The sequence below is a fragment of the Anomaloglossus baeobatrachus genome, chromosome 5, assembly GCF_048569485.1.
Source record: "Anomaloglossus baeobatrachus isolate aAnoBae1 chromosome 5, aAnoBae1.hap1, whole genome shotgun sequence".
Taxonomy (NCBI): Eukaryota; Metazoa; Chordata; class Amphibia; order Anura; family Aromobatidae; genus Anomaloglossus; species Anomaloglossus baeobatrachus.
This window is the reverse complement of record NC_134357.1, coordinates 251,841,569-251,865,692: the sequence shown is the minus strand read 5'-3', so window position 1 is coordinate 251,865,692 and position 24,124 is coordinate 251,841,569. Positions and strand designations below refer to the sequence as shown.

The following is a 24,124-nucleotide window of genomic DNA, read 5'->3' as shown; positions in this document are numbered from 1 at the left end:
GAGTACCTCCTTCTAATTTTTGTAAGCCCTTGGATATAATGTATACACTTTACTAGTCTATGAGTCCTTCTCCTTCCAAATAGGGAAAAAATGTTTTCTGAGGCCCTCCTCTACATGTATTTCAGGGTGTATTGAAATTCCTCCTTTCAATTTTTAATAGGCCTTGCATTTAGTGCATAGGCTTCACTAGTCTAGGAGTCCCACTCCTTATAAATGGAAAAAACCTTTAGAAATCGAAATTGTTTGCTGATCAAAATAAAAAAAAAACAATCGGGTGTGTGGCCTAGCTACTGAACGGAGAAGACACATCTCTCCCAGCTCTCGTGAATATCAAGAAGAGAAGTGAACAAAACACCGAATAAAGTTCACTAAATCACCCTAAAGGCCCCGTCACACTAAGCAACATCGCTAGCAACATCGCTGGTAACGAACAACTTTTGTGACGTTGCTAGCGATGTTGCTGTGTGTGACATCCAGCAACAACCTGGCCCCTGCTGTGAGGTCGTTGGTTGTTGCTGAATGTCCTGGGCCATTTTTTAGTTGTTGCTGTCCCGCTGTGAAGCACAGATCGCTGTGTGTGACAGCGAGACAGCAACAACTAATGTGCAGTGAGCAGGGAGCCAGCTTCTGCTGAGGCTGGTAACCAATGTAAACATCGGGTAACCAAGAAGCCCTGTCCTTGGTTACCCGATATTTACCTTTGATACCAGCCTCCCCCGCTCTCACTGTCAGTGCCGGCTCCTGCTCTGTGCACATGTAGCTGCAGCACACATCAGGTAATTAACCTGATGTGTGCTGTAGCTAGGAGAGCAAGGAGCCAGCGCTCAGTGTGCGCTGCTCCCTGCTCTGTGCACATTTAGCTGCAGCACACATCGGGTTAATTAACCCGATGTGTGCTGTAACTAGGAGACTGGGGGCTGGTCACTGGTTGCTGGTGAGCTCACCAGCAACTCGTGTAGCCACGCTCCAGCGATCCCTGCCAGGTCAGGTTGCTGGTGGGATCGCTGGAGCGTCGCAGTGTGACAGCTCACCAGCAACCTCCTAGCAACTTACCAGCGATCCCTATCGTTGTTGGGATCGCTGGTAAGTTGCTTAGTGTGACTGGACCTTAAAAGGATACAGGAGAAGGAGGAGACATTGTGGGGCCCCTAAGTGAAAGAAAAAAACCCAGAGACCACAGAAAGTCCTATCAAGAAGAGACAGAGAGGCTGCAATGTGGAGGAAAATCTGCCATCATAAAATACAGCCCCAGAAGAAAAGATCCCTGCTGCAAACTACAGAGAGCTAATTAAGATTTAAGCACCGAGGAGCAAGAAGAGACGATTGCAAGAGAGATAAAGGTGAAGAGTTCATCTGATACCTGCTCAGTGTCAGGTGACCAGCAGCTTCTGTCTTCCTCCCCCAGCCACGTTTGTCTCCCTCGGCTGCCTTCTGTTCCCCAGGGCAGCCCCTGCTCTTATCTCCCGAGGCCATCTTGACAAGGAAAAAGCCTGAGACTTGTCTAGGCAGGAGCTGACAAGCAGTTAAAGTTCCTGAGTACTACAAAGAAATCTAGGGGTAGAATTCAATGATTTAACTATTTGACTCCCAGCTCCCGGTGTAGTGATATAAAACCAGACAAAATAGGGAAGAATAACAAACCTCATACTGAAGAAACAAACAAGGTGCATAAGACACTTAAGAAGACTCAAGATGAGAATAAAGCACAAAAACGTCCTGCAGCAGAAACCCCACAGCATACTAAACATTGCAGTGACCCACACAAACAGAAAACGAGCTCACTCCCAACTCATCAATGGTCAGAGTGTGGAGATGAGGATCATAACTCTCTCCAACAAGACCTAAGTATAAAAGAATACCTAAAGGCTCTACCTACAGCAGATTATATGAAGAACCTATTCAAAGGCTTCACACAGGCAGTGAAAGAGGAGATAGCAGACCTAAGAAATAATGTTAAAGTTGCAGATTTTGGCGCACGCCACCAAGGTAACAGAAATCTTAATAGAAAATCAAAAAGATCAATTCTTACAAGGAACTCACATAGACGATCTTGAGAATAGATCATGCAGGAATAACCTTAGAGTTAAAGGTATACCAGAATCCATTCCTGATAAGGACATTTTCACTACACTGACCACAATCTTTAACAACATTATCAGGAAAAATGGCGATAACGACTTGAAAATTGAAAGAGCTCACAGGGTGTTCCGTCCCAGACAACTAAGATCAGCTAGATCAAGGGATATTTTTATGTTGCTTTCAAAGCTTCAGGACTAAAGAAGACATATACCAAAAAGCGAGAGATACAGAGAAAATAGAATATGAAGGTAACGAGATCCAAATCTATCAAGACCTCACAAAGTTGACCCTGGACCTTAGACGGCAGCTTCAACTCCTGACAAAGGCCCTGAGAAACAAAAGCATTAACTATAGATGGCTCTTCCCATTTGGACTGGCAATTCCAATCAATAACAGAACTCTAATAATCAGAACTCCGGATGATCTGCCGCCTGCCCTCAAGAAACTAGACCTGATGGATCTCCATGTTCCAGATTGGTCAACTGCCGAAGTCTAAACCTACCCCCATTACCAGCAATGGAGAAATGGTCCACAGTCATCTCGCCCAAAGAAAAGAAGAAAAGAAGGTTGAACTTAGAATACAAGAGAACACCCAAAAAAGAGTCAAAAGAGGACGATGAAGCCGAATGAAAATCAGATGTGGAACCCACGGCGTAACTATCTGATTTACCTGATATAACTATTGTCTAGTTTGATGAGTAATGCTGTCCAATGCTTTTTTTTGTAAAAAAAATATTTCCTGGTACGCATCTCTGAGGCGAGGAGCGCGGGGGGGGTTCTGTCAGGCGCTGGCCGACATTGAGGAGCAGGGGGACGGGGCACGAGCACAAGGGATTGTCCACTACTTTAACCACTAATGACCTTTCCTTATGATAGGTCACCAATGTCTGACTGGTCAGGGTCCAGCACCTGGCAACCCCGCCAATTCCCTACTCTAGGTGGCGGTGGTGGCAGGTGGCCAGAAGTGCTCAGTTCTGGATCTGCTCCGTGTTCTGATAGTGGCAGCAGTTTCCTAATAAAATCAATGAGGCGGCTGTGCAGTACCTGGCCGCAGACACCATCAGAGGACGGAGCAGATCCAGAAATAAGCATTTCCAGCCACCTGCACCATAATCAGCTGATCAGTGGGGGTCCCATTGTGCTCACATCAGAAGCAAAGCGCAAGTGGGACCAAGGCCTAATGATAAGACATTGTCAGTATCACAAATAAACATTTACATTCAGGTACCTTATAGATGACGTTGTCTCTAGTCATTTCTTTCTGTTCTTCATCTTGTCCTGACGCCATGATGACTTTTCACATTCACATCTCGTCTCTGCAGATTTCCATCTTCTCCGGTCTTCTGTAAAGCTGGTGTCACACATAACGACGACGACAACGACGTCGCTGCTACGTCACCATTTTCAGCAACATCGCTAGCAACATCGCTGCTAACGAACAACTTTTGTGACGTAGCAGCGATGCTGCTAGTGATGTCGCTGTGTGTGACATCCAGCAGCGACCTGGCCCCTGCTGTGAGGTCGCCAGTCGTTGCTGAATGTCCAGCTTCATTTTTTGGTCGTCACTCTCCCGCTGTGACACACACATCGCTGTGTGTGACAGCGAGAGAGCGACGAAATGAAGCGATCAGGAGCCGGCACTGGCAGCTGCGGTAAGCTGTAACCAGCGTAAACATCGGGTAACCAAGGGAAGACCTTTCCCTAGTTACCCGATGTTTACGCTGGTTACCAGCCTCCGCTCTTGCTGCCAGTGCCGGCTCCTGCACTGTGACATGTGGCTGCAGTATGCATCGGGTAATTAACCCGATGTATACTGTAGCAAGGAGAGCAAGGAGCCAGCGCTAAGCAGTGCGCGCGGCTCCTTGCTCTCTGCACTGTGACATGTAGCTGCAGCACACATCGGGTTAAATAACCCGATGTGTACTGCACCTAGGAGAGCAAGGAGCCAGCGCTAAGCGCGGCTCCCTGCTCTCTGCACATGTAGCACAGCGACGTTATGATCGCTGCGTCTGCTGTGTTTGACAGCTAAGCAGCGATCATAACAGCGACTTACAAGGTCGCTGTTACGTCACCGAAAATGGTGACGTAACAGCGACGTCGTTGTCACTGTCGCTTAGTGTGACACCAGCTTAACACATCCCGACACGATGCCTATAAAAATAGCAAAATGATTATAATACTTCTACTTAAAAATATCTGCCCTACGCAGTGCCCCAGAATAAATAATGGCCCCTCACCGTGTTATCTGCACAAAATATGACCCCACACTGTCCCTCTTATGGTACATGGCCTACATATTCCCTCTTTCCAAGCTGAGCCTACTGTTTATAGTGTTCTTTACACTGTGTCCCCTTATACCGCCAGTCTTTATATTGTGCCTTCATCACACTCCCCCTCCTTGCTATAACCTCACACTGTCCTCCTATTCTGTCCCCTCTCCATACCTCCCCCCTTCACTACCCAGTCTTTATTCTGTGCCCTTCACATTCTTCTCATCCCTTACTGTCTCTTCACTACCTCCTGTGTGTCCATATACTTTCTCCCTCACTCCCAATCCTACTCACTTGCTCCTCATACCATGTCACTTTTTAGTCTGTGTCCTCAAAATTTCTTTCCAGTTTGCTCCACATCCTCTCTGTTTCCATGCATGAAACCTCATCCTCGCTGTCCCCATGCATGAAACCTCATCCTCTCTGTCCCCATGCATGAAACCTCATCCTCTCTGTCCCCATGCATCACTCCTCATCCTCTCTGTCCCCATGCATCACCCCTCATCCTCTGTACCCATGCATTAAACCTCATCCTCTCTGTCCCCATGCATCACCCCTCATCCTCTCTGTCCCTGTGCTTCACCCTTCATCCTCTCTGTCCCCATGCATCACCCCTCATCCTCTCTGTCCCCATTCATCACCCCTCATCCTCTCTGTCTCCATGCATCACCCCCTCATCCTCACTGTCCCCATGCATGAAATCTCATCCTCTCTCTCCCCATGCATGAAACCTCATCCTCTCTCTCCCCCATACTGTGTCCATAGATAGTTCCCCTCCCCATCCTCTCTTCCCACCATACTCTGTGCACAGATAGTTCCCTCCCCCACCCATACTGTGTATATACATATTGCCCCCTCCCCACCCTCTGTCCCCCCAAAGTGTGTCCACAGATGGTTCCCATTCCCCACCCTCTGTCCCCCCCATAGTGTGTCCACAGATGGTTCCCATTCCCCACCCTCTGTCCCCCCCATAGTGTGTCCACAGATGGTTTCCATTCCCCACCCTCTGTCCCCCCCCATAGTGTGTCCACAGATGGTTCCCATTCCCCACCCTCTGTCCCCCCCATAGTGAGTCCACAGATGGTTTCCATTCCCCACCCTCTGTCCCCCCAATAGTGTGTCCACAGATGGTTCCCATTCCCCACCCTCTGTGCCCCCCATAGTGTGTCCACAGATGGTTCCCATTCCCCACCCTTTGTCCCCCCATAGTGTGTCCACAGATAGTTCCCTCCCCCACACTCTCTCCCCCATACTGTTTCATAAATACTCCCCTCTTACCCCTTAACATTCCTCCTCCGTGTCCTCTTCAGCTCCACAGTGGAGCACTTCTCAGCGTTTCTCTGCCTCCTCCACGCTGCAGTACTGGCTTCCGGGTCAGCAGTCTGATCAGCTGACCTGATCACATGACCGCCGTCGCGCTGACCCGGAAGTCAGCGCCAGGGATAACCGCTTCAATTGTCCTCACGTCTGACAGATGCAAGGACAATTGAGCAGTGAAAGCTGTGTGCTGCACTTTCTATGAGTGCGGCTGTCAGCGTGACAGCCACGCTCAGAGAATAGCGGCTCCCACCCGGCAGACTTCCACACCGCCGCATCAGGCAGCCCGACAGCGCCCCATGGAGACGCCTCTGGCTTGTGCCTCCGCTCCACATGGCTAATTTGTATAGTTTACAAATTAGCAATGTGGACAGAGACAGAGACGCTCTTCATATTTTCCGGTATGCTGTACCGGCGCGTACCACCGCAAAAAAAGCACTGATGCTGTCTTATAAACTTGTTGACATTAATAGAGAGGCGCAGGTTTTAATGTTTTTTTTGTTTTTTTTTCTTCCCTCCGCCTCTCACAAGACATGTTTCCCTCTTTTTTCTTTCCTCCCGCTCTTGTGTCCCGCCGTTCGGGGGGGGCAGAGGGGTGGGAGGGGTCTGGAAAATACATCCATGTCGGAAAATACAACCCCCTTGGATCAGGCACGTAGGCCTGTCCTGTGGGGAAATCTGACAGGATGTAATTAACTCATTTGATCAATTAAGACTCACCGGGAGTCTTTATAATCTAAAGCCCCCAACACCCGTAGGTCCACACCCCCACGGACCTAAGATCCTTTCTTTTTTGCATTTACTGCTGGTGGGGTCTGCACCGTTGCCTATCCCCCAACCAGCTGCAAAAAATATTTTTTTTTACCAAATTAGTGATGGACCTGAGATCAACATTTCTCAGCATGGTCTACCTCACTTTGTTGTTTTATTTACTGTTATGTTCTGGTTTACCCCAAACCCTGCTAGGAAAATCCAAAAAAATTTATAAACATGCATCTTTGCCTAATGACTAGCATAAAAGTAGCTACTTTTAATGTAAGAGGCCTAAACATTTAAAAAAAAAGGTCACAGATCTTAAACTATTTACAAAAAAATAAAGTAGATGTGATATTCCTACAAGAAACCCATTTAAAACAAACACATACGCCTATAACCAAGAACAGATTTTATACCAGGTGGTATAACTCCAATTCACCAATAAAAAAAAGTAAAGGTGTTTCCATAATTATAAATAAAAGGATCCCCTTTACATTCCAAGATGTGCTACACGACACAGAAGGCAGATATATAATGCTTAAAGGCTCAATACACAATGTCCTGTTCACGTTAGCGAATGTATATGCACCAAACAATAACCAAGGCGCCTTCTTTAAAAAAGTAACTGACATACTAGATAACTTTGCTGAGGGTCAATTCATTCTAGGCGGTGACTTTAACGTACCTTTACATCCCCCTACAGATACATCGAACGGCCAATCGACAACACCACAAAAAACAATTAAATACATTAGAAAGCTCTTATCCACCTGACTTCTGATGGATGTTTGGAGAATAGTACACCCCTCCTCGAGAGACTATTCCTTCTTTTCAGCTGTACCTAAAAAATACTCGAGAATTGATTACTTGTTTCTTCCACACAAATGTCTGAGTCATGTAGATGACATCTCATATGACGCAATCTTATTTTCAGACCATGCCCCACTATTTCTTAATTTAAAAATACACCAACAAAACAAAGGGCCTATTAACTGGAAACTAAACAATAATCTCCTCAAAAATAATAACAAACGAGAACAAATAGCCAAAATATCAAAACTTTTTTCAGAGAAAAATGTTTGGGTAACAAATGTGATTCCAATATTTGGGAAACCCACAAGGCCGTCCTTAGAGGCTCTTTTATCGAATTAGGATCAAGATCAAAGAAAGAGAGGGAAAAAGATATCACAACAAAAATAGTCCTAATAAAAAAATTAGAAGACAAACATAAGACGTCACACTCCCCTATTCTAGAAAAAAACCTCTAAAATCTAAGATTCGAGCTGAGAGCTCTTCTTGACCAGAAATATGAGAAATTTCTGTCGTTTTCTCGATTCAAAGCATATTCGTATGCAAATAAATGTGGTAAATACCTCGCAAAGTCTATTAAGAAACAAATCAACTCTACCCACATACTAAAAATAAAAAACAATAAAGATCAGATCCTATACAAGACGGAAGATATCGCTAAAACATTTTCCGAATACTTTTCAAACCTATACAACCTAAAACCAAATTGCAAGACTGAATCCGAAAAAATCGCAAAAACAAGACATTTTTAAAAAAAATTAACTCTTCCTCAGCTCTCTGACACACAAAATAACTCTTTAACCTGCCCAATAACTAGAAATGAGGTAGAAGAAGCTATATCACAAACCCCAAATGGCAAAAGCCCAGGCCCAGACAGCTTCCCGATCGAGTACTATAAGCATTTTAAAGCTGAACTAGTTCCATATCTGACAGATTATTTTAACCACATTGACGAATTCAACAAATTTAAAAAGGAATCCCTTATTGCTCACATTAGCCTGATAGCGAAGGAGGGAAAAAAGCCTACCTCCTGTAGTAGTTTCAGGCCAAGCTCTCTTATCAACAATGACATAAAGATCTATGCCAAAATTTTAGCGAACCGATTACAAAAATTTCTCCCAGAACTGATAAACCCGGAACAGGTTGGCTTTGTCAAAGGTAGAGAGGCTAAGGATAATGTAATGAGGGCAATCGACGCAATCCACCTGGCAAAACACCGGAAAATACAAATGTCTGTACTTTCTACAGATGCGGAAAAAGCCTTTGATCACATCGATTGGTACTTCATGGAGCAGACCCTTTCCAAATTCGGATTTCCACAAAAATTCATATACAAAATTATGGCTTTATATACCGCCCCTTCAGCGAAAGTCAAAATTAACAACACATTATCTCCTGGCTTCAATATACAGAATGGCACAAGATAAGGCTGGCCCCTATCTCCTATACTCTTTATCCTTACGCTAGAAACATTGTTACAAAAAATTAGACAATCCCCCAAAATTAAAGGATTGAAACTTGGCACAATTGAACACAAATGTGCTGCCTACGCAGATGATATTCTTTTCTTTCTAGTAAACCCAAATTAATCTATAAAAACCTTACTATCTGACTTAAGTTACTTTAATTCAATTTCGAACTTTAACCCTTTCACGACCGGCCGATTTTTCGCTTTCCGTTTTTTTTTTTCGCCATTCTTTTTCTGAGAGACGTAACTTTTTTATTTTTCAGTCAATATGGTCATGTGAGGGCTCATTTTTTGCGGAATGAGCTGTACTTTTAAATGGAACCATCAGTTTTACCATATTGTGTACTAGAAAATGGCAAAAAAATTCCAAATGCTGAAAAATTGCAAAAAAAGTGCGATAGCACTATGGTTTTTGAGATATTTTATTCACTGTGTTCACTATATGGTAAAACTGATGTGTGGGTGTGATGCCTCAGGTCAGTGCGAGTTCGTAGACACCAAACATGTATAGGTTTACTTTTATATAAGGGGTTAAAAAAAAATCGGACGTTTGTCCGAAAAAAGTGGCGCACGTTTTACGCCATATTCCGTGACCCGTAGCGTTCTCATTTTTCGGGATCTTAGGCTCAATGACGGCTTATTTTTTGCGTCTCGAGATGACGTTTTTAACGGTACCATTTTTGCGCAGATGCTACGTTTTGATCGCCTCTTATTGCATTTTGCGCAAAAGTTGTGGCGACAAAAAAACGTCGTTTTGGCGTTTGGAATTTTTTTGCCGCTACGCCGTTTACTGATCAGATTAATTGATTTTATATTTTGATAGATCGGGCGTTTCTGAACGCGGCGATACCAAATGTGTGTATATTTTTTATTTTTTTAACCCTTTAATTTTCAATGGGGCGAATGGGGGGTGATTTGAACTTTTAGGTTTTTTTGTTTTTTTTTAATTTTTTAAAACTTATTTTTTTACTTTTTTTTTTTATTTTACTAGTCCCCCTAGGGGGCTATTGCGATCAGCAATCCGATCGCTCTGCAGTATCTGCTGATCACAGCTGGAAGGCTGTAAACAGCAGATACGCTGTCTTTCTCTTTTGCTGTGCCCCGGGCACAGCGAAAGTGAAACCAATTCATGTGTAGTACAGGAGTCATCACATGACCCTGTACTACCATGACAACTATCGGGAGTCACGTGATCGCGTCACGTGACTTCCGGTTTCGGCGGTAAGTAAAAACTTTACCGCGATTGCGCTTATAATGGCGCTGTCATGTATTGACAGCGCCATATAAGGGGTTAATCGGCACGAGCAGATAACGATTCTGCTCGTGCCTAGCAGGCACACATCTCAGCTGTGAAAATCAGCTGAGATGTGTGCCGATCGCGGCATGCTGCCGCCGGAGGACCGCGGGCAGTAAGATTATGTCATTTAGGACGTAATTTTACGGCCCGCGGTCGTTAAGGGGTTAAAATAAATTTTTCTAAATCAAACATTATGCGCATTCTAATATCACCTGAAAACAAAAAACAATTGACAACAATCTCACCCTTTAAGGAATGCTGATCCATCACCTATCTAGGCACAAAGTTGAGTGACTCCTCCCTCCATCTCTATAGGCTTAATTTTGCACCATTAATATTGTCATTAGAATCCACTCTGACGTCATGGAAAGATGTTCCAATTTCTTGGTTCGGTAGAGTCAATTTAATAAAAATGATAATCCTACCAAAAATTTTATACCTTCTACAAACTCTCCCGATAGAGATCCCCCAACAATTCTTCAAAAAAATGGAAAGCTTAATATCAAACTTTATATGGGCACGAAAAAGTCATAGAATAAGCTACAAGATCTTAACGAACCCAAAACAAAAAAAGGAGGTCTAGGTCTTCCAGATTTTGAGAGATACAGAATAGCCGCACACATAGCTAGAGTAATTGAACTTAGAACTCACTCCCCAACAAAACTATGGACGACTCTAGAAATTAATAACCTAGATGCAGGGCTCCAAGACTATCTTTGGCCTACCCCACATAACAAATTCAAATATAATAGCATCTCAAACCCCTATACTATGACAACTCTTAAGCTATGGCACAGAATGAATAAAAAAATGAGCATCATACCAAGGATATGTAAAGCTACCCCTATTCTCCATTTAATACCAAACAAATATAGAACACTTAAAAAAAAAAGATTGGTCTTTCGAAAGCATATAGAGATGCACCACTATATTCATTGATGGACAAAAATGACTCCCTAAGATCTGATAAAATCAACTTACTCATCTCCTCCCTCCAACTAGATAACGCTGATGCACAAATCCTTGGAGACATAATAAAACATCACTTTCCAGACATTTCAACTTGTACACCAGACCCCCCAATACTCAAACTATTTTTAAACACAACGAGAAATGACAAAATAATAGCTAAAATAAATAAACATTTAACACAAAGAGAAATTATCCTAAATTTTATAAGCAAATGGGAAACTGAACTAAACATAAAATTTCTTCCAAACGAAATTCAGGCAATAATGAGAAATATTCATTACCTTACATTCTCAGTGAGATATCAAGAATTAAATTATAAAATAATCTCAAGGTGGTACAAAAGCCCAGTAATATTAAACAAAATCACCACTATGCTGGAGATGTGAGATGGAGTTGGGCACTTTGACTCACATCTGCTTGAAATGTCCTAAAATTCAAGAATACTGGGAAAAGGTAAGAGAACACATTAAGAGTGGCTAAAAGAGATATACATTTAACACCAAAATTTATCCTCTTAAATCTAGATCCTACAAACACACTATTAAAAAAAAATTCCATGCTACCTAAATTATTCAATGCTGCAAAACTGATGATAGCCTGACATTGGAAGAGTGAAGATTCGCCCTCCATCAAAGAATTGATCGAGGAGACAACACGAGTAGGCATATACGAAAAAATTAGATTGTCAAAAATTAAAGATGAGAAAATATCAACGAACTAGAGCGTTTGGCTAAATGCTCTTACATGATGATAGTAGCTTAGCCTTCGTCAATATTGACGAAGCAATTCTCTTCATATGTTTCATGCTTTTATTTTATTACTCCTTGCTCTAAAAAGAACGTGATAATCTTAGCAAGACTTCAGTTTCTTTACTCTGTTCACCATAACACCCTCTCTCCCCTATATATGATTAATCCATCTTCTCACCGCATTCTGCCTTATCCTAAACGTAATACTCCTCCTCCCTCCTTTTCTTCTTCTTAAGGCCCAGTCACACTAAACAACTTACCAGTGATCCCAACAACGATAAAACCTGATAGGGATCGCTGGTAAATTGCTAGGAGGTCGCTGGTAAGTTGCTAGGAGGTCGCTGGTGAGATGTCACACTAAGCGACGCTCCAGGGATCCCACCAGCAACCTGACCTGGCAGGGATCGCTGGAGCATCGCTACATGGGTTGCTGGTGAGCTGTCACACAGGCAGATCTCACCAGCAACCAGTGACCAGCCCCCAGCCAGCAGCGACGCGTGGAAGCATGCTGCGCTTGGTAATTAAGGTAAATATCGGGTAACCAACCCGATATTTACCTTGGTTACCAGCGCACACCGCTTAGTGCTGGCTCCCTGCACACCTAGCCACAGTACACATCGGGTTAATTACCCGATGTGTACTCTGCTACGTGCGCAGGCAGCAGGAGCCGGCTTCTGCGGACGCTGGTAACCACGGTAAACATCGGGTAACCAAGAAGACCTTACCTTGGTTACCCGATATTTACCTTCGTTACCAGCGTCCGCCACTCTCACACTGCCAGTGCCGGCTCCCTGTTCCCTGTTCGGGGGTGAATGCCTCGGGGGACTAGTAAAATAAATAAAAAATGTAAACAAAAGAGTTTTAGAAAAAATAAAAAAAAATAAAAGTTCAAAACAAAACCCCATTTGCCTCGTTGAAAATAAAACAATAACAAAATTAAAATATACACATACAGTACTTACATAATGCCTTGCAGTACTCACATAGTGCCATACAGTGTCACATAATGCCATACAGTGGGATAGAGTTATACAGTGTCACATAGTGCCATACAGTACTCACATAATGCCATACAGTACTTACATAATGCCATACAGTACTAGTAGTGCCATACAGTGTCACATAATGCCATACAGTGTGATAGAGTGATAGTGTCACAAGGTGCCATACAGTACTCACATAATGCCATACAGTACTCATAGTGCCATACAGTACTCACATAATGCCATACAGTACTCACATAGTGCCATACAGTGTCACATAATGCCATACAGTGCTCACATAGTGCCATACAGTGCTCACATAGTGCCATACAGTGTCACATAGTGCCATACAGTGTGACAGAGTGATACAGTGTCACATAGTGCCATACAGTGCTCACATAATGCCATACAGTACTCACATATATAAGTGCACAAAGATATTACACATTTACCATGTGAAAAGTGGGCCTGTGTACCCCCAAATGCCAGGGCTGAATTTTAGTCCCAGTCCGGCCCTGCTAAGGGACATAACTGAGTAAAAGGATAAAGACACAGATCATGTAAATTGAGTCACTAATGGATGTAACTGAGTAAAACAATATACCGTACTCACTGATGATGTAAATGGAGTCACTAAGGGATATAGCAGAGTAAAAGGATAAAGGCACAGATCATTTAAACAGAGTCACTAATGTAGCAGAGTAAAACGATATACTCACACATCATAATATACAGAGGCACTTATGGAAGTTGCAGAGTAAAAAATATACTCACAGGTCATGTACACCCAGTCCAGTGCTTGGGGCAGCTGAATTACTTTTTTATATATGGGGTGTTTCCTGTTGAATGAATTTTATAGGTATGTCCAGTTACACATTAGTTTACCTGTGTTGTAAGAATGGGTTATGACTGTTGATTTAAGTGAGACATGAAATATGTATAAAGGTGTTACTTGACGATATCAAAATTGGGATGGTCTTAGCTTATTAAAATGAATCACATATTTTTTAAACCACTAAGGAAGAGTCATCAAAAAATATTGGTGACAGTGGGAATACTAGAGGGATACAGGATGTTTGTCATCAAGACACAATCGGTATCGATTTAACTGCACTTTTGCAGTTAAACCGATACCGATTGCAGCATTTAGGAGGTTAAACAGCCAGGAAAAGTGCAGTGACCATCCCTGACTGTGAGGGCTGGTACTCGGCTGTTGGGTAAGCCAAATCCCTGGTGGCGATCGGTGGGTTATGGTGCCATGTGTCCTCGCCATTGCCAGGACATACTGGTACGTCCTTGGTCGGGAACACCTGAAAAATAGGACGTACTGGTATGTCCTTGGTCGTGAAGGGGTTAAAGCAAATTCTTCAAGGGTAAGAAACTCCACATAGTCTCCTTTATTGGATGAAACAAAATTCCTCAAATAATACTCTATCTCTCAATTCATCCTTTCAGTCTCTTCATTAGTCTCGGGATGGTACTCTGACAAAAATGACAATTTTATAACCAATCTGGAGCAAAAACTATGTCAAAAGCCAGCCAAAACCTGGACCCCTCTATCGGAAATAACCATGTAAATTAACGATTTGAGAAATCAACAATGTAGCTAATCTCTTAGCAGTAGGCAACTTAAAAAGTGTACCCAAATGAATCTTCTTGCTAAAATAGTCCACCACCCACACAACAGTATTAGGTAAATGATTGACAAAGTCCATGGAAATGTGGGTCCAAGGCTGTGAAGGAATCTCGTTAGCCAGGAGATAACCTGATGGGGCCTGATGAGAAGCTTTAGCCCTGGCATAAACTCTGCTTTTATAACCATACTCATCAATATCCCTATAAGCTTTCACTTAGGGGATTGGGAGAGTCATCGCGCTCCCTCTTCCCTCAGGTCAGAACCCTCACAATGTAATCGCGAGGGCACGATCATTGTCATGGTTACCTGAGGTCATCATGACAACCTGTGGGTCTCCTGACTATGGAAAGCCTAAGTAATCATGCTGCAGCATGATTACTCAGGCTTTCTCAGTGCAGCTCTGACAGCTACAAAGATCTACAGTGATTGAGCACTGTAGAACATCACAGCTACAATCAGAGTACCTAGGGCTAATGTCCCAATAAAGTAACTAGTAAAAAAGGTAAAAAAAAGGTATAAAAACGTTCACATTTCATATTGCCACAACCAAAACAACCTGATCTATAAAACTATCTCACTAGTTAAACCCTTCATTAAACACCATGAACAAAATAAAAAAAACATAGCAAAAACATTCTTTTTCTCACACAGCTGAGAAAAAATTGAATAAAACCAATCAAAAAGTCATATATACATTAAAATGGTATAGCTGAAAATGTCATCTTTGTCCTGCAAAAAAAAAGCCACCATAGAGCTCCATTAGCAGAAAAATAAAAAAGCTATAGATCTCAGAACACAGCAATGCAAAAACATTTTTTTTTCCTGTAAAATTGGTTTTATGATGTAAAAGCAGCAAAACATAAAAATTAACTATATAAATGTGGTATCACTGTAATCGTACCGACCTGAAGAATAAAACTCTCTTAACACTTTTATGGCACAGTGAATGGCGTAAAAAACAAAATGATTACTGAGTTGCTGTTTCTTTTGATTCTGCCCCACAAAAAGTGGAATAAAAAGGGATCATAAATATTATGTGGCCAAAAATTGTGTCAATAAAAACTCCAGCTCATCCTGCAAAAAAGAAGACCTCACATGTCTCTGTCAGCAGAAAAAATCTAAAAACTATAGCTTTCGAAATTCAGTGATGCAAAAAACTTTATTTTGCAAAAAAGCGTTTTTTAGCGTCATAGTCGCAAAACCTAACAAAAACTATATAAACTTGGTATCGCTGTAATCATACTGACTAGACGAATAAATCCGCGCTCTCACATACAACATGGTGAACGGTCTAAAAAATAAATAAACAAAGCCATTTCTTCAACTGCTATTGATTTGTTTATTCTACCTCTAAAGGATGACAGTATGGCACTGCTCATATTTATCCTGCACTCCATGCTGAGCACTTACCCCATGACTACATGTAAAGGTATGTGCCCACAATCAGGAATAGCAGCATTTTTGATGCAGTGTGTTTTCGCTGAATCCAAAATGCTGTGTTGTACACTACAAGCACCATGGATGGGATTTATAGAAATCCCATGCCCACTGTACTTCTTTTCTCTGCAGTGTTAGCTGACCTGCAGCTTCCCTGACTGCAGCATGTCAATTTATGCTTGTGGAGATGAGAGTCTTCTCCGCAGTGGGGAAAACAGAGCAAAAGTCCCAGAGTGCCCCAATCCCTGATTGTGGACATGGGCAGCTGCGGTCTCCTGTGGAGAACACATGTGTCCTCACAGGAGAAGAAACAATGCATCGTGGACACATACCGTAAATCTAGGAAAACAAAATTCAGACAAATTTCCAAATGGAAAATTCACTGTAACAAGGCAGAAGAAGGCACTTTGACCTCATGTCTAGCCTGTGGTCTGGTAGCGCCAATGTGGCGCTCCTGAGTGTCAGGTGCCACAGGGTACTACATCTAACTCCAGATTCCTGGAAGATCAATGGCGGTAAACACATGCACTCAAATCCACGCCCTTTTTCCCCAGACTGGGTAACAGGCTAGAGATGGAACTGATGGATGGCCACCTATTGATTGGGACTCATCCAATCCACTGGTCAGAAACCTGTGAGGATGAGGGGCCAGTCAGTGAAGTGATGGATGATGGACATCTTGTCAGTTAGTTAACCAGACAACCGAGAAAGTCAGAAGTCAGTACACCGACGGAAAGTGTAAAGTGACTGACTGAGTAAAAGGAGAACGGTTGCCAGAGAGAGTACAGTGCGAGTACTCACTGGACCGAGCACCGAAGGGGTGTGTGCCGCCCCCATGTCAGTAGCAGCCGGGCTCGAGGGATTCTCCGGACCCGGGGGTCACGCAGACACTCCAAATAAAAGGGGACGTATTTGTACGGGATTTGCCATAATCAGTCTGTGACGCCACCCATGGCGTGTGGTGAAGTGTGGCACCACCGCTGCTGCTGTGGGGCACCCAGGGGCGATGGAATAGCAGCTGGTTGTTAACCCCTCTGTGGGTAGGGATGGTTGCCCCGGGATCCGGTGACTTGGTGCAGGGGACGATGATGGCAGGGGCCGGCGTGCCTGGTCAGACCAAGGAGTCTCAGCTTACTCATGGTTAAATAAATCAGGCAAGTCCAGTGATTAACCAAGGTGCTGAAGGCCGGACGCTGCGGCCGGGTGTACTGTGGTCCCCCACCCGGGCTGGTGGTTTGTGTCACTTTCCTCTGCACTGTGTTGTGATCTGGTGTTCTTCCCGGTGTGGAACGCGGGAGTCCGCTCCCGGTACTTCTGTTGGGAGCCGTGCCCGCTGATGCTGACCTGTGGGATCTACCGGGCCCTGGCGGATACCCTATCCCTCTCTGTGGGTGGTTGTTTGCTTTTGGGACTTTGGTTGGGACAGGACCTATAATCCTGCCCTCAATTGGTTAATTAGCGAGGCCGTTGGTTCCGGTCCTGGCTTCAGGGTCCAAGTACCCCCTCTGTGCACGGTTTCCGGGTCGGTTCTCTGGTGTCGGTACCGGCGGGCTCCAACCCTGCCCTGTGCCCTGGTCCACCTCGGATCTCCGGCTGCCGTCTTCCCATCTCCTGTTAGACACAGACTACCATCTGCCACCTAGCCAATGCACCGGGGCTCCAACCCCGGCGCCTCTGCTCTCTGTACTTGAGCTTTACCTTCTCACTACTCCTCCACTCGAACTACAAACTTGACTTACTCTTTTCCTGGCCTGGGCTCTCCAGACCCTTAGGTGGGGGATCTCCATCCGCCTGGTCCCGCCCACTAGTGTGCCTGTCCTTCCCTGAGGGGGGTGACCAGGGTTTCATGTCGGCTGTATGTAACCCTTTGAGAGATGGTGTTGTGCGGGGCCTTTACTGTGTAACCACCTAGCGGCGCCAGGGCGTCACATTCCCCCTTGGTTTAATACAGACCATCCGCGGGCTGTCTGACCATCAACATTTATTGAACTGCATCTGTTTGGATGGAAAAAGATGTCTTTTCAACATGAAAAACATTTCAAACATTTTAGAACATTTCTTCCCTTGACGGGAGGCACAGATCTTAAACGTTACATTAACTAAACGGACCGGACCACCTTCTGTTCGCCCCCGCCACCCAAACAACCTGTTCCCTGGTGCCACCACTAGAACAGGCGTGCACCCCTTTGACCAAGTCCAGGAACGGGTCCAGGTGACGCCCACACGGGCCGGGTAAAAAGTTCCTTACCCGGCAGTCCTTGTTACTGGTCCCACGGTCTGGAGGGTAGTCACTGGTTGCAATGGTGATGGGCCTCGGCCGACTCCACCACAGGGCCTTCCTCCAATCAGCCTTTCCGGAGACCGGGTTGGTGTCACAAGAAGGTAGTCAGGAATTATTTACAAAACCCAAAAGTTCTTGGCTTTGCCAGCCAGTTCTCGACTGTTGACTATTTTTAAAACTGCAGAACTGTGGAACTGTCCCAACGGGGACACATAACTGGGGTAGCTGGGAATCTGCTACCTACTCATCTTCTGTTAATAAAGATGGTGAAGGGGGGTAGGGGCACAGCTTCCCTTCAATTATCATCCATTTCTTGATGCTTAGAGCGAACCACCCCCTCTCTCCACAATGTAAGAAACTAGTTCTCCAGGCTCCAGGTCTCGATCCAGGTGTCCTGTCGGCAGGTGAGGGGCTACATCCCTCTGGGACACAAAAATCTCGGCATCCATGCCCGGCTCGTAGATGAATCCCCACCCTCGCTCAGGGTTAAAATGGAGCACCTGCCCACGATAGGTTGGACCCCGCACCCGGAAAGTGGATTGCCCGAGGTGATCCTTCTCTAGGTATGTCCGGTACAGCACCTCCGCCTTTCTCTTTTCCTGGGCAGCAATCACCTTTCTAAGTTGCTTCTGCTGCCGCTCCCAGTACGGAGTGCGGTCTTCAGGCTCCTCCCCCTGCTCGGGAGCTCGACTCATGCGGATTCTCTCTCTGCCAGACACCACCGGCTCCATTCTTGGCTGAGGGCTCCACTCCATAGCCTGCTTCGCCTCCCGGCAGGTACACCCTGGCTGCTCCACAGTCGGGACTGGGTACGGGTTGATGCTGGGAGTCACGACTGTGACTGACTTCCGGGTCAGCTCTGCCTCCAATGCGGCCTGGCAAATTGCTGGGGCTGGTCTCGTCATACGTGCAGCCATCTTCGTGGCCGGGGCTGACGTCATCTTTGGTGTGGCCGGGCTTTGGGCCAGAGGAGATGTCTTCCAGTCTATGCTTGCTTATGGCTGGTATGGGTGCCGGAGCGGTGGTATGCTCTTGGCCCGAGGACCCCTTTGCCAGGTCCTCGCGGGCAGATGTAACGGATTCCGCTGCCGTGAATTGGGGCACCGGACTGATTGGGTCACTAACTGCAGGTGCGGACAGTAAGGGAGGCGACGTGGCGGATGGAAGCAGACTGAGCTCCTCAGACAATTGGGCCGGTTCCGGTGGAACATAGGAGCGTGAGTCGCTTACCCACTCCTCCGAGGCCATCTCTTCTTCGCGTGCCCAAACAGCTGCAGCCAGATCACTCATCTCGGCCGTCCATCTCGCCAGCAGATAATTAGCCAGGTCTTGAATCTTGCGGCACATCTTCGCAGTCTGGGCTTCCACCCAGTCAGCCGTCCCAGGAGCAGGTTCCTCCACAGTCGGGTTGCCGGACCGGTCAGACATCCTTCCACGATGGTATCCAGAAGCAAAAGATGGCAGAGTCCTGGCATCCCTCCCCTTTATCTCTTCGATTCACATGCCACAGCTTCTCCACCCGCCCCCCTTGGTCTTTTGCGAGCACTCTCTTTGCACGGCTCCTTAGTTTTGTTTTCAGCCTCAGGGTCTTACTTCCTTCCGGCCGTGTTCCCAGCTTCAGCTTTGCGCCCTTTCTCGGGGAAGAAGACGCTGGGCTGTCGTTTTTCGCGCCTAAAAATGGCGGCAAAATGGCGGCTGTTCAAATTTTGCTGACAGTCCAGAACAAGGCGCACTTCCACCAGGTAGGTGGATGGGTTACAATCCTGTTTGTGACGCCAGGTTTTAGGGTGTGCCACCCCCACGTCAGTGGCTGCTCGGATCCGGATCCGCAGTGTGTCTCGAGGGATTCTCCAGACCCGTGGGTCACGCGGACACTCCAAATAAAAGGGGACGTATTTGTACGGGATTTACCGTAATCAGTCTGTGACGCCACCCATGGTGTGTGGTGAAGTGTGGCACCACCTCTGCTGCTGTGGGGCACACGGGGGCGATGGAATGGCAGCTGGTCTTTAACCCCTCCGTGGGTAGGGATGGTTGCCCCGTGACCCGGTGACTCGGTGCAGGGGACGGTGATGGCAGGGGCTGGTGCGCCTGGTCAGACCAGGGAGTCTCAGCTTACTCATGGTTAAATAAGACAAGTCCAGTGGTTAACCAAGATGCTGGTAGCTGGCCGCTGCGGCCGGTTGTACTCTGGTCCCCCACCTGGGCTGGTGGTCTGTGTTACTTTCCTCTGCACTGTGTTGTGATCTGGTGGACTTCCTGGTGTGAAACGTGGGAGTCTGCTCCCAGTACTTCTGTTGGGAGCCGTGCCTACTGACGCTGACCCGTGGGATCTACGGGGCCCTGGCGGATGCCCTATCCCGCTCTGTGGGTGGTTGTCTGCTTTTGGGACTTTGGTTGGGACAGGACCTATAATCCTGCCCTCAATTGGTTAATTAGCTAGGTCGTTGTTTCTGGTCCTGGCTTCAGAGTCCAAGTGCCCCCTCTGTACACGGTTTCCGGGTCGGTTCTCCGGTGTCGGTACCGGCGGGCTCCAACCCTGCCCCGGTCCACCTTGGATCTCCGGCTGCCGTCTTCCCATTTCCTGTTAGACACGGACCACCGTCTGCCACCTAGCCAATGCACTGGGGCTCCAACCTCGGCGCCTCTGCTCTCTGTACTTGAGCTTTACCTACTCACTACTCCTCCACTACTACTCCACTCGAAATACAAACTTGACTGAATCTTTTCCCGCCCCGGGCTCTCTATACCCCTAGGTGGGCGTTCTCCATCCGCCTGGTCCCGCCCACTGGTGGGCCTGTCCTTCCCTGAGGGGGGTGACTAGGGTTTCAGGTTGGCTGTATGTAACCCTGGGAGGGATGGTGTTGTGCGGGGCCTCTACTGTGTGACCACCTGGCAGCGCCAGGGCGTCACAGGTGCAGAGCCATAGTTCAGGAGGACGCTACTTGCTCACCTGATAACATCTGCCCGGTGAGAGGACCATCAATGACCTCACCGAAGTTAGTGTCCAGGGCACAATAGCAAAGAGGGAACCCGGGAATGGAGACAGAGGTCCGACCCAGGAGACATTCAAGCTGCCTGCCATACGGGCTAAGGCTGTGACACAGGAGGGGATCCCAAAATGCTCCAAGCCACGGGGACCCACCAACTACAGACTGGTGCATGGAAGTAAAGCTCACCAGATCACTACACTGGCAATGAAACAAAGCGAATACCGGATTGGTAGAGATCAGCACCAGCCGTGTTGCAGCTACTCCAAACCAGTGAGTAAAGCACAAGTTAAATGCAGCCCCTGTGTTGTCTGCATCAACATACTACAACCACCATCATCCTCCCCTGGGGCCTAGCTCTACTTGCGGATGGCCATTACATCTAAGCTGCCTAATACCACCAGCCCCAGCAGTGAGAGACTTTGCAGCGGCGGCTTTCCCCGCATAGCCACATATCGCAAGTGACGTCACGAAAAAAATTATTTTTATTTTTCCCTTGTACAACTCCCCTTTTTAAGCGACCCCCAGGGTTACGGAACCGGGTAACGGCCACCCGTGATACATCCCAGTGAATACAAGGCCCGGGACTGAGTACCCCAAAGCTCTGGGGTGCGTTACTCATCTTTTTATGCCTTTTTTTCGGCGTGCACAAAACTGCGGTCATCAACAGTTTTGTTCACCTTAGAAAAGACAGATACAGCTGAATAAAGACCAAACAGAGTCCAGAGTAACTCTGCTGCCTTATTGGTTAATGGATCCATTTCAGGTTTCACTTGAATCACGTATTTTGAAGATGTAAATGAAAATCCTGATGTAAGTGCTCAACATAGAGCTCAAGATAAATCTGAACTGATCCAAAATGTTCTGTACTAAAATCGCCACCAAATAGCATTCAACTCACAACCCACAAATTCTCACTCAGGTCTGTCAATGGTTAACAGATATAGAGGGGGGCTTCCACATTACTGGTAGCACAAAGGCCCTGGTAAAACGCTATAGACCCCACTCAAAAAAGAAAACCAGCAAAATCTGCACTCCCAAATCCAAATGCCCCCCTCTCTTCTGAACTCCACAATGTTCCTAAACCACAGTTAGTATCCACATGTTTGACTTTGTTGTAGTGAAGAAGGCCTGCTTAAATGGACGATGTGCAGGTTCCCAGAAGCACGAGCTGGGCACAATGTAAGAGCACCACAATATACTCGCACTACAAGGACTGATTTTTATTTTTTAATTCTGCAATATTCTCTGCGTGGGTATTTTCCAGAGACTAAATTGTCACTACACTCATAGATTAAATCCCAGGGGGGTGTTATTTCCAGAATTTGGTCACTTGAGTGGATTTCTTCTGTCCTGGAACTTAACCCTTTCACGACCGGCCGATTTTTCGCTTTCCGTTTTTTTTTTCGCCATTCTTTTTCTGAGAGACGTAACTTTTTTATTTTTCAGTCAATATGGTCATGTGAGGGCTCATTTTTTGCGGAACGAGCTGTACTTTTAAATGAAACCATCAGTTTTACCATATTGTGTACTAGAAAATGGCATAAAAATACCAAATGCTGAAAAATTGCAAAAAAAGTGCGATAGCACTATGGTTTTTGAGATATTTTATTTACTGTGTTCACTATATGGTAAAACTGATGTGTGGGTGTGATGCCTCAGGTCAGTGCGAGTTCGTAGACACCAAACATGTATAGGTTTACTTTTATATAAGGGGTTAAAAAAAAATCGGAAGTTTGTCCGAAAAAAGTGGCGCACGTTTTACGCCATATTCCGTGACCCGTAGCGTTCTCATTTTTCGGGATCTTAGGCTCAATGACGGCTTATTTTTTGCGTCTCGAGCTGACGTTTTTAACGGTACCATTTTTGCGCAGATGCTACGTTTTGATCGCCTCTTATTGCATTTTGCGCAAAAGTTGTGGCGACAAAAAAACGTCGTTTTGGCGTTTGGAATTTTTTTGCCGCTACGCCGTTTACTGATCAGATTAATTGATTTTATATTTTGATAGATCGGGCGTTTCTGAACGCGGCGATACCAAATGTGTGTATATTTTTTATTTTTTTAACCCTTTAATTTTCAATGGGGCGAATGGGGGGTGATTTGAACTTTTAGGTTTTTTTGTTTTTTTTTTAATTTTTTAAAACTTATTTTTTTACTTTTTTTTTTTATTTTACTAGTCCCCCTAGGGGGCTATTGCGATCAGCATTCCGATCGCTCTGCAGTATCTGCTGATCACAGCTGGAAGGCTGTAAACAGCAGATACGCTGTCTTTCTCTTTTGCTGTGCCCCGGGCACAGCAAAAGTGAAACCAATTCATGTGTAGTACAGGAGTCATCACATGACCCTGTACTACCATGACAACTATCGGGAGTCACGTGATCGCGTCACGTGACTTCCGGTTTCGGCGGTAAGTAAAACTTTACCGCGATCGCGCTTATAATGGCGCTGTCATGTATTGACAGCGCCATATAAGGGGTTAATCGGCACGAGCAGATAACGATTCTGCTCGTGCCTAGCAGGCACACATCTCAGCTGTGAAAATCAGCTGAGATGTGTGCCGATCGCGGCATGCTGCCGCCGGAGGACCGCGGGCAGTAAGATTATGTCATTTAGGACGTAATTTTACGGCCCGCGGTCGTTAAGGGGTTAAGGGCTCTGCAAATGGAGACCGACAACTATTCTAGAAAAACATATGCTCCAAAAATCAATTGGCGCTCATTCCCTCCCGAACCCTGTGGTGTGGACAAACAATACTGTACAGTCACATATGGGGAATTGCCATGTTCAGGAGAAATTGTGTATCACATTATGGGGCTTTTTATCTACCTATTTCCCTTGTGAAAATTGCAAATCTGGCTTTAAAACAACATGTTAGTGGTAAAAATATAATTATTTTTTGTTCATCACCCAATACTATAAACTTGTGTGACACACCTATAGTGTCAATATACTCACTGCATCACTGGATGAATTCATTGGTTGGTGCAGTTTGTAAAATGGGGTCACTTGTGGGGGTTCTACTGTTCTGGCACAGCAGTGGCTCTGCCAATGTGACATGACACCTACAAACCATTCCAA

At 45.6% G+C, this 24,124-nt stretch overlaps 1 protein-coding gene across 1 annotated transcript in view; it reads right to left on the bottom strand.

Moving 5' to 3' along the window:
• The window catches only part of LOC142309912 (membrane-spanning 4-domains subfamily A member 8-like), a 102,758-nt gene extending 89,199 nt beyond the window's left edge, over positions 1-13,559 (bottom strand). Inside the window, exon 1 of the mRNA XM_075347377.1 lies at positions 13,476-13,559. The gene's annotated coding sequence lies outside the window, so the exon portion shown is untranslated. The remainder of the gene's footprint in view (positions 1-13,475) is intronic.
• Between the last annotated feature and the right edge of the window lie 10,565 nt (positions 13,560-24,124).